This window comes from Epinephelus moara, chromosome 19, assembly GCF_006386435.1.
Source record: "Epinephelus moara isolate mb chromosome 19, YSFRI_EMoa_1.0, whole genome shotgun sequence".
NCBI lineage: Eukaryota > Metazoa > Chordata > Actinopteri > Perciformes > Serranidae > Epinephelus > Epinephelus moara.
The window spans coordinates 29,055,903-29,065,711 of record NC_065524.1 but is presented as its reverse complement, the minus strand read 5'-3'; the positions used below and the strand labels follow the sequence as shown (position 1 = coordinate 29,065,711).

Here is a 9,809-nt window from a genome sequence, read left to right as displayed (position 1 = left end):
CATCATGGTTCTTATATTGCCAGATTCCAGAGAGTCTCCCCTCTTCATATATGGCAGAATATGTCATTTTCCAACTTGCTATGGTGAGATACATGTACAAATGTAAGAATTTAGTCACACGGATTTGTTTTTTTCATTGATATAACAATTAATATAAAATACAGGCACATAGAAGGACATGTAATGATGGATCTGGATAGCCCTGATTGACCTGGAAAAAAAAACAAGATATAGCATGTGTATGTAGCCTTTATAATGACTGTGATATGAGCTTAGAAGTAAAGACAGTAAAAATACCCCAAAAATGCCTAGGGCCCATAGGGTTAAAGACATTCCTTGGAGTTTCTGATGCTTTGTGTGAGAGTGGTTTCTGTTTCCTTCAAACAAATAGCCTGACACTATAAAAACTTACGGTATAGCAAACTTACCAAGCTGACGAATATCAGCACCTAAACCAATTAGTATTGTGGCAACCCACAGTAGATCCATTAAAAGAGCAGCCATGGCTAGTCCAGCTGTTATTGATTTTGCATACTTGTCATGGAAAGGGTCCAGCATCGTCACACAGTGTCTTTCTCTCAATGGCTTTGCAAACACGAAGCCAGCTTCACATGAAAGAGGAAAGAAGACATCACAATCAGAAAAATTCAATTAATCAAGCGAGGGGGAAAATACTTCAGAAAAAAAACAACATCTAGATGAAGTTTTATATTTATTTCTTTTTGGCTTTTCAACATTTTAAAAAGCAGAAGTTGTACAACAACCTGAGGTTCAGTAAGTAATCTTTAAATTCTGTAAACAAAGACTGGTAAAACAAAGTGGTAATGTCTGCTACAAGAATATTTCTGTTCAGTGGTCAAACAAATTCATCAATGTAAGATCAATTATGAATTCTTACCAATAGATGAATTATTCTAATTTTAAAAAACTATTTCATTAGTGTCGGTAACAACTATTAAGGGGATCAAATTGTCATTAAATGTGCATAATAATATTTATATTTAATTGATATTTCACAACTCAAGGTATTTTAGTCAACTCAAAATAATCAGAAATGACAATGTGAGTGTGAATGGTTGTCTGTCTCTATGTGTCAGCCCTGTGATAGACTGGTGACCTGTCCAGGGTGTACCCTGCCTCCCGCCCAGTGTCAGCTGGGATAGGCAACAGCCCCCCCTTGACCTCCAACAGGATAAGCAGTTACAGAAAATGAATGAATCATGGTTATAACTTTCCTTAACTGTACACATTTCAAGGTTGTGATATCAACAGCTTGCTCAGTCATGAATATGTTGACGTGAAACCACCTCTGATGTGTCTTCAACATTCCCTCACAATTTCTACAGTTGTAAGATGAAAACGGTGAGACTGCTCTTAGAAAATCCCTTAGCATCATTATTAATGACCTATTCCTGTCTTTTGAGATCAGAGATTGTTAGGCTATGTTTGTTTTGTTACACATACAAACATACAGTATCCTGTCAGTGATTTCAAACTCTTACCAATGATAAAAGATGAGCTGTATGCAGTAATCATCATGATCGCCCAGGTTAGTCCCATAGAGGGTGTGTACACCATCTCAGCTGTTCCAACAATGAAGGCTCCCCCAATCCACGTAGCTAGAGGATGAATTAACACACAGCAAGTAATGTAGTGGACAAACAGCAGCTTTTTGGACAGAGGATAATAATGATAATAATAATAAACTGTATTATTATGGCAGTCATGGCTTCTTTGTATATATTACAGTGAACTGTGAGCTTAGTTTTCTTCAGATTCTCTTAGTCTCTTCAACACTGTTATTGTTTAACCATAAGGAAATTCTGTCTGTCATCCTTTCTGTAACCTTTAGTGGAACAACAGTATTTAAAGCAGAAGATGAAGACTCAAATGATTACTGACTCATTATGTTAAAGAACTCAGCCTCAGCCTTGCCATCTAGAAATCTCTTTTGAACCAGAACTTCACCTTTAGTCTTTGCTGATTGTAGTTTGGCACCAAAAAACACACAGTGATGGTCAGAGATACTGAAACACTGTCAGTGTTTACCCCTAAGTCTAGAATGTTACCATGCTGATGAGTGGCTTTACGGAAGCACATTGCATTCACTGGATAAAAAAAAATTAGACACCATATCTCGTAATTATGAGATCAGGATCTCATAATTACGAGATAAAATAAAGAAAAAGAAAAAGTTCTTGTTGCCTGTAAATCCAGGAGCAGTTGAACCAACACGGGATGCTTCATGGTCATTCCATCAAGTGAAATCAGCTGGCTCCAGTTGACGCTAATTCAAGTCTCACCTGTTAAGCCTCAACTCATGCACGCGCCCAGGGAAAATAAAAAGCCCACACTAGTCAAGTGCCAAAAATGTTGCAAAATGTCAAAAAGCAAAGGAAAGGAGTGAGCAGAGGCTTTTTCTGCAGCAGAGCAAACGCTCCTTATGGAAGTGTATGAGGACTATAAGGACATGATTACGAAAAAGGCAGCACTGCAGCAATTAAGGGAGGTGGCGTGGCGGAATATTGCCGACAGGCTAAATGCGCAAGTGACAAAGAAAATTCAGCATTTCAGCATAATATCATGTTATACAAATTCCGCATCAAAGGGACAAAATATATGTAGATAAGAACCCCTATTAAATGTAACAATTCAAGTATGCCTAATGAAATTCACCAAATGCATAAATTAATATTAGTGATAGACTGTTTATCACATTTATCTACTGATTCCTATGTAAATTTCAGATGATGCATTTAATCAAACTATTTTAGTGAATCGTCGCATTTGTCACATAATTGATTGTAGATTATGACATTTCCGAAATGATCAGTTTATAGGAAATAATCACATGACATTTATCTATTGATTGTAGAAAATTACATTTAGCAAATCCATCAATTCAGTGGAGATGAGGAAACCTATTAAGTGAATGCAGGTGATAGTGAATCAATTATCTATTTCTCATCATTTGGGAGTCAACTGTAAGCTCTATCCCTTATTATATCAAAATAAGGAAAATCCCCTTAAATGTATGAAATGTGCTATAGGATGAGGAACAGACAAACCACAACGGTGTGTGTCCCATCTTCATCCCTCACTGTTATGTCTCAACAGAAGCAATCTCAGTAGCCAGAGGAAAACTTGGCAGCAGGTCAAGATAAAATATAAGAACATCCTGCTTGCTCTGTCTCTGTGTCTCTCTGGGTGTGTCCCTCTCCTTCTCTTGGATGCATTCCTTATATGGCCATTTTCAGTTGACCTTAATTGGCTGTGAATTTGCGAGCCAATTTGAAACAGAGTGGGGTGGGGATGGGAGGGCAATCACATATTCATGTGGTTTGGTGTACATATACAATCTTTTTTTAATGCCTCAGTTTCATTTTATTAAAGTTTTGTTTTTATTATTTTGCTTTTGGCTTTATTGTTGTAAGTGTTTTTTAATTATCTTATTTTTATTACATTTTAATTTGTTTTTTAATAGTTAATGTTTTTTGATTAATTATGTTATATATTTTATGATCTACATATTAATTTATCATTACATGACAGCTGTGAGTGTGTAAAAGCACTGGCAGAACTGTCTTTTAGGTGTCTGTTCTTGTCGCCTGGAGTTGACAACTGTCTTTTAGGTGTCTGTTCTTGTCGCCTGGAGTTGACGGTTTATCCGTTGAATTTTACACCCATTTTTGGGATCTCATTCAAGTCCCTTTATCAGGCATGTATAAGGAATGTATCACTCAAGGCGAAATGACTCCATCTATGAAACAAGGCATAATTTCCCTTATACCTAAACCTGAAAAAGATTCCACAATCATAGAAAATTGATGACCAATTACGCTCTTAACTATTGACTACAAAATTCTTGCTTTATCATATGCTAACAGATTAAAAAAAGGTTAGACACCATTATTAGTGAAACTCAAACTGGGTTTATGAAAAATAGACACATTAGCTGCAATATTAGACTTATATTAGACCTTTTGGATTATTCGGACGCAGTAGACTCTGAAGCACTCATTTTATTCCTAGACTTTTATAAAGCCTTCGACACTATTGAACACAACTTTCTCTTGCTCTTCCTCAAAACTTTTGGCTTTGGTAATAGGTTCATTGATATTGTCTCCATGTTCTATAACGACATCAACAGCTCAGTGATTATTAACTTGAGTACTTCTAAGAGATTTCAGATTAACAGAGGTGTTCGGCAAGGCTGCCCCATCTCGCCCTTCTTATTTATTTTAGTCACCAAATTATTGTCAATCCACATTAAAAATGATATAAACTTTAGAGGAATTTTGATTTTTGACAAGGAATTAAAACTTTGCCAATTGGCGGACGATACTACTATTTTCTTAAGAGATAAGGACCAAGTATCTATTTCTATTAATTTGATCAACCAGTTCTCCAGTGCCTCGGGCCTTAGATTAAACATGTCGAAATGTGAAATTTTATCCATCCATGACTGTGAATACTCTTCAATTGAAAACATTCCTGTTAAAGATTCGGTCAAATATCTGGGCATTTATATAACGAAAAATTATATAACCAGACAGCACCTCAACTTTTCCAATAGAATTAAAAAAACAACCTCAATTTTTAATCTTTGGTTGCAAAGGGACCTTTCGATGCACGGAAGAGTTCTACTATCTAAAGCAGAAGGTCTGTCGCGCCTTGTATATCCCTCCCTATCCTTATTTGTAAACAATTTGACAGCCACACAAATTAATAAAATATTCTTAAACTTTATTTGGAAAAATAGATCACACAAAATTAAAAAAGAAGTTCTTTCAAATGACAGAGATGAAGGAGGCCTTGAAGTGTTGAACTTCGATGATGTTGTTAATACCTTTAAAATCAATTGGCTAAGGAGATGTTTGTTGGATCGAGACTCGATCTGGTACTTTATTCCGAACCATATCTTTAACCGAATTGGGGGCCTATCCTTTCTTTTAAAGTGCAACTTTCTACCCAACAAATTACCAATCATTCTGTCTAAATTCCATCAACAAGCCCTTTTAGCCTGGAAGTTATCCTATGTCCACAATTTTTCACCACACAAAACCTTCCTTTGGAACAACTGTAATATACTTAGAAGGAATAAATCTTTGTTTTTATTTAAATGGTACCAAAGAGATATTCTTTTTGTGTTTAATCTGTTTGATGAGAATGGCAATATGTTTACATATGAACGCTTTATGACTGTATATAATTTTCCTGTTCCTTTCAAAGAATTTAATGCTGTAATCCAGGCTATTCCAAAGGAGTTGTCTCATGCTGTGAAAAATCATCTGACTTTCAATGGACACAGAACTGCTCAACCTTTGTTGATGTTGAATGGACTGGAACTGAAGGACAAAAAGTGTAATAATAAGCATATTCGTCAAATATTTCAAAGAAAGAACAATTCTGTACCTAGAGGGAAGTTCTTTTGGAGTTCTCAGATTGTGGACTAGAGGGAAGTTCTTTTGGAGTTCTCAGATTGTGGACATTGGATTGCGAAGAACCTGGCTTTTACCCCACAAATACTGCATTTCTAACAAAATTAAAGAAACTCACTTTAAAATTTTACATAAAATTTACCCTGTTAATTGTTTTATCGCCAAATTTACCGAAATAGATGATTTATGTTCTTTTTGTAACCAATGTGTTGAAACTATTTTACATTCATTTTTTTGATTGTGGAATCACAAAAGCTTTCTGGTCAGCTCTTGATCTCCATTTTTTTTAACTCTTGAACTATTGAATACTCCTTTACATTAAGAGATATCATCTGCTACTACACTAACAAAAATAACAAAGATTTAGAATTTTTACTAAATTTTGTAATCCTTCATGCTAAATTTTACATTCACAAACAAGAATTTGCCAAATCTTGCCCCAATTTCAAAACCTTCCTCTTAGAATTTGATTACACTATGAAATCCTTACGTTTAATTGAAAACAGTAAAAGTATCAAACTTATCGCTCATTATGAAACGTTTTTCCCATCCTCTGACTAAATTCTGTTGCTTCTTTTTATTGTCCTGTCTTTTTGTCTGTACCAACACTTTCTAGAGTCTTGTATGTATTTTTTGCACTGTCCCATTTGTGGTGTACCTGCTTGTTAACGCTTTATTGTTCAATAAAGAGAAAAAAAAAAGGAAAAAAAAGGTGTCTGTTCTTGACTATTGAACATTTTTTTTATCATAGATGGAGCTAATCCTCACCTTAATCCTGCTACAGACCAGGATTGCCTAGCAACACAAGTTACCATGGTTACTAGGCTGGGATTCAGGTTAACCACCTTGATGGAACGGAGTTGTGGCTCAGGTTGATGGAACGGAAACCGGAGTTTAGCTCGATGTATCAGGCTTAGCCAGAATGGTTTCCGTGGTTACCGATGTGAGGCTAATCTTAGCCACTTTGATGGAACAGAACTCTGGCTCACATTAGCCAGACTTGGCCATTTAAGCCTGGATTTGTCTTTAGCCTTCTTGATGGAATACCCCCCTGGTCTCTGATGTCTGGTTTAGATTGTGATGTGGAGAATGCTATTGCGTGCGCAGCGATGGATCGTTGGGAACAGGTGGAGAACGTGCAAGCGCGGCAGCGCCGATGTCGACCGCGATTCCTGACCCTTGTGGATGGAGGATCGATCCGGACTCGGAGAGAGTTTTTGGGGCAGGTGAAATGGAGGACAGGGTTTTCCCTGCATAGAAAATATTTTGGATGGAGGACAGGGTTTTCCCTGCATAGAAAATATTTTGGTGGAGTTTAGCTCGATGTATCAGGCTTAGCCAGAACCATGGTTTCCATGGTTACCGATGTGAAGCTAATCTTAGCCACTTTGATGGAACAGAACTCTGGCTCACATTAGCCAGACTTGGCCATTTCAGCCTGGATTTGCCTTTAGCCTGCTTGATGGAATACCCCCCAGGGCTTTCCCTGCATAGAAAATATTTTGGTGGCTGCCAACGCTGTTTTAGCCCTCCACCAATGGAAAATCCCCTCCGCCAAAGAGGGGTGTGGGAGCGGGGAAGGGAGGAAATATCTCGAGATTTTAATATATATGGATATATTTCTAAACGCGATATTACACGGGACAATATCACTTCTATCAATGTAGTTCATTTTGCGTTAAAATGACAATACATGGGCCACAAGTTCGCACCTATTTCTCCTCTCCCTCTCCCTGTGTCCCTGTCTCACACACACAACCTCTCTGCTCTGCCTCCCTCGCTCTGTGACCACAAAAATTGGGGATAAAGTTTTGAGCACGACAAATCTCTTCCACCACTTACAACAGCGCCATAAAGTGCAAGGAGTGTGTCATATACGTGCTGCTCAGACCACAAAGCTGTTTACTGATACTGTTAAAATTGTAACACAGTGTATTTACATAGTGTATTCAAATTAATTACTGTGTGTATTTTTGTCATGCAGGAAATGGATTTTTTTTTATTCAAGGAGCATTTTTTCGTATATGCAGACAGTTTTTTTGTTCAATTTGTTTTAAACATTTTGATATTGTGCAGAGTGACCTCTGTTAATAAAGGTGCCTGTGTGACATTTGGCACGTGGCTTAAACTTATAACTGACCTTTTTTTTTTAAGGGTTTGCCTCTGAAAAAAATTAAACTAACAGGGATGCTGTGCCATAATGCTTTGTGGGAAACCCCAATTACATCACAGAAAAAATATTGATATATATCGAGTATCGCCATTCAGCTAAAGTGTGAGCCTACCAAGTAAAGAAGTTTAAAGATATCTTATATCCTTAATAATCCTGACTTTATAATTCACAGTTTCCATCCTACTTTTGTCAGCTGTGCTCTCCTCACCTGTCATTGTGAAGATCCCCACCACCAGGCTAATGCTGCGGTTGCCCAGCAGTGTCATCTCCATTCCAGGGGCTCCACTTTTCCTCTTTTCCCTTTTGGATTTGAAAGAAGCCCAGATGCCAGTCCCAAGTACCAGCAGGTAGAAAAACACCATTGCTATTACTCCTGGGATGATAACAGCCATGCTGAGTGTCTGCTCTTCTGGCTGGTGTCAGACTGACTGAACGTAGTTTTTTCACTCGGTTCAGGAACAAAGACCACGCCTCGAACACATCCCATTTACGCCCAACAGTAAAAACACACCTGATGCATTCTCTTTCCCTTCGACACATTTCTCACATCGACTGACATGCACTTCACGTGTAACCACAGGCTTACCTCAGTCTAAAAGTAAGACAAACTCTAGTTTTTATTGTATCAATTAATCAACTCACCACGGATCCAGAGCTGCAGAACAATCCTTCTGATCCAGACAAAATCCACCCGAAGGCGATTATCCTGGAGTCATATCATTCCCGCAGCATTTACATATCATCATCAGCTAGGGCTGGGCGATATGGACTAATAGTCATATCTCGATATTTTTTAGCTGAATGGCGATACTCGATATATATCGATATTTTTTCTGTGACGTAATTGGGGTTTCCCACAAAGCATTATGGCATAGCATCCCTGTTAGTTTAATTTTTTTTAAGCCACGTGCCAAATGTCACACAGGCACCGTTATTAACAGAGGTCACTCTGCACAACATCAAAATGTTTAAAACAAAGTGAACAAAAAACCGTCTGCATATACGAAAAAATGCTCCTTGAAAAAAAAAAAATCCCTTTCCTGCATGACAAAAATACACACAGTAATTAATTTGAATACACTGTGTAAATACACTGTGTTACAATTTTAACAGTATCAGTAAACAACTTTGTGGTCTGAGCAGCACATATATGACACACTCCTCGCACTTTATGGCGCTGTTGACAGAGCGAGGGAGGCAGAGCAGAGAGGTTGTGTGTATGTGTGTGTGAGACAGGGACACAGGGAGAGGGAGGCCTAGGCCTACATTGATAGAAGCGATACTGTCCTGTGTAATATCGCGTTTAGAAATTGTGATGGGAAAATTCTGTTTTTAACCATGTTTGACCTATAATGTGTGGTATTTGGTATTGCTATGATGTATGATGTGTGGTGCTCATTTAACCCCTACTGTGACAGCAGTGAGAGACATCAAGGTTACGAGCCAGGGAAGCTCAGACACCAAGTGTCCTTGTTAGTCTTGAGAGATGTTGTGTTTTAGGAATGTCAAGGCGCCACATATTTTGACTGTTGATGTGCATGTGTTATGGGAACTATAAAGATAGCAGGGCGAGAGGACTTGCTTGGCACTCATTCACTGACTGACTGTTCATGTGGTTGTATATGTGTGAGTGTCTCCATTCATGAATGCTTATTAATACTCAAGAAAGACAGCCGACGTGTGAAGACTTTTTCTTTAAACTGTTCATTAAATAGTAGTTTTGCCACCACAAAATATATCGATATATATTAAAATCTCGAGATATTTCCTCTCTTCCCCGCTCCCACACCCCTCTTTGGCGGAGGGGATTTTCCATTGGTGCAGGGCTACAACAGCTTTGGCGGCCACCAAAATATTTTCTATGCAGGGAAAACCCTGTCCTCCATTTCACCTGCCCCAAAAACTCTCTCCGACTCTGGATCGATCCTCCATCCACAAGGGTCAGGAATCGCGGTCGCCATCGGCGCTGCCACACTTGCACGTTCTCCACCTGTTCCCAACGATCCATCGCTGCGCACGCAATAGCATTCTCCACATCACAATCTAAACCAGACATCAGAGACCAGGGGGGTATTCCATCAAGAAGGCTAAAGACAAATCCAGGCTTAAATGGCCAAGTCTGGCTAATGTGAGCCAGAGTTCTGTTCCATCAAAGTGGCTAAGATTAGCCTCACATCGGTAACCACGGAAACCAT

The 9,809-nt window shown here is 38.3% G+C and overlaps 1 pseudogene; it reads right to left on the bottom strand.

The window, feature by feature from the left end:
- Nucleotides 1-8,046, bottom strand: part of LOC126406335 (high-affinity choline transporter 1-like) — a 13,952-nt pseudogene extending 5,906 nt beyond the window's left edge.
- Between the last annotated feature and the right edge of the window lie 1,763 nt (nucleotides 8,047-9,809).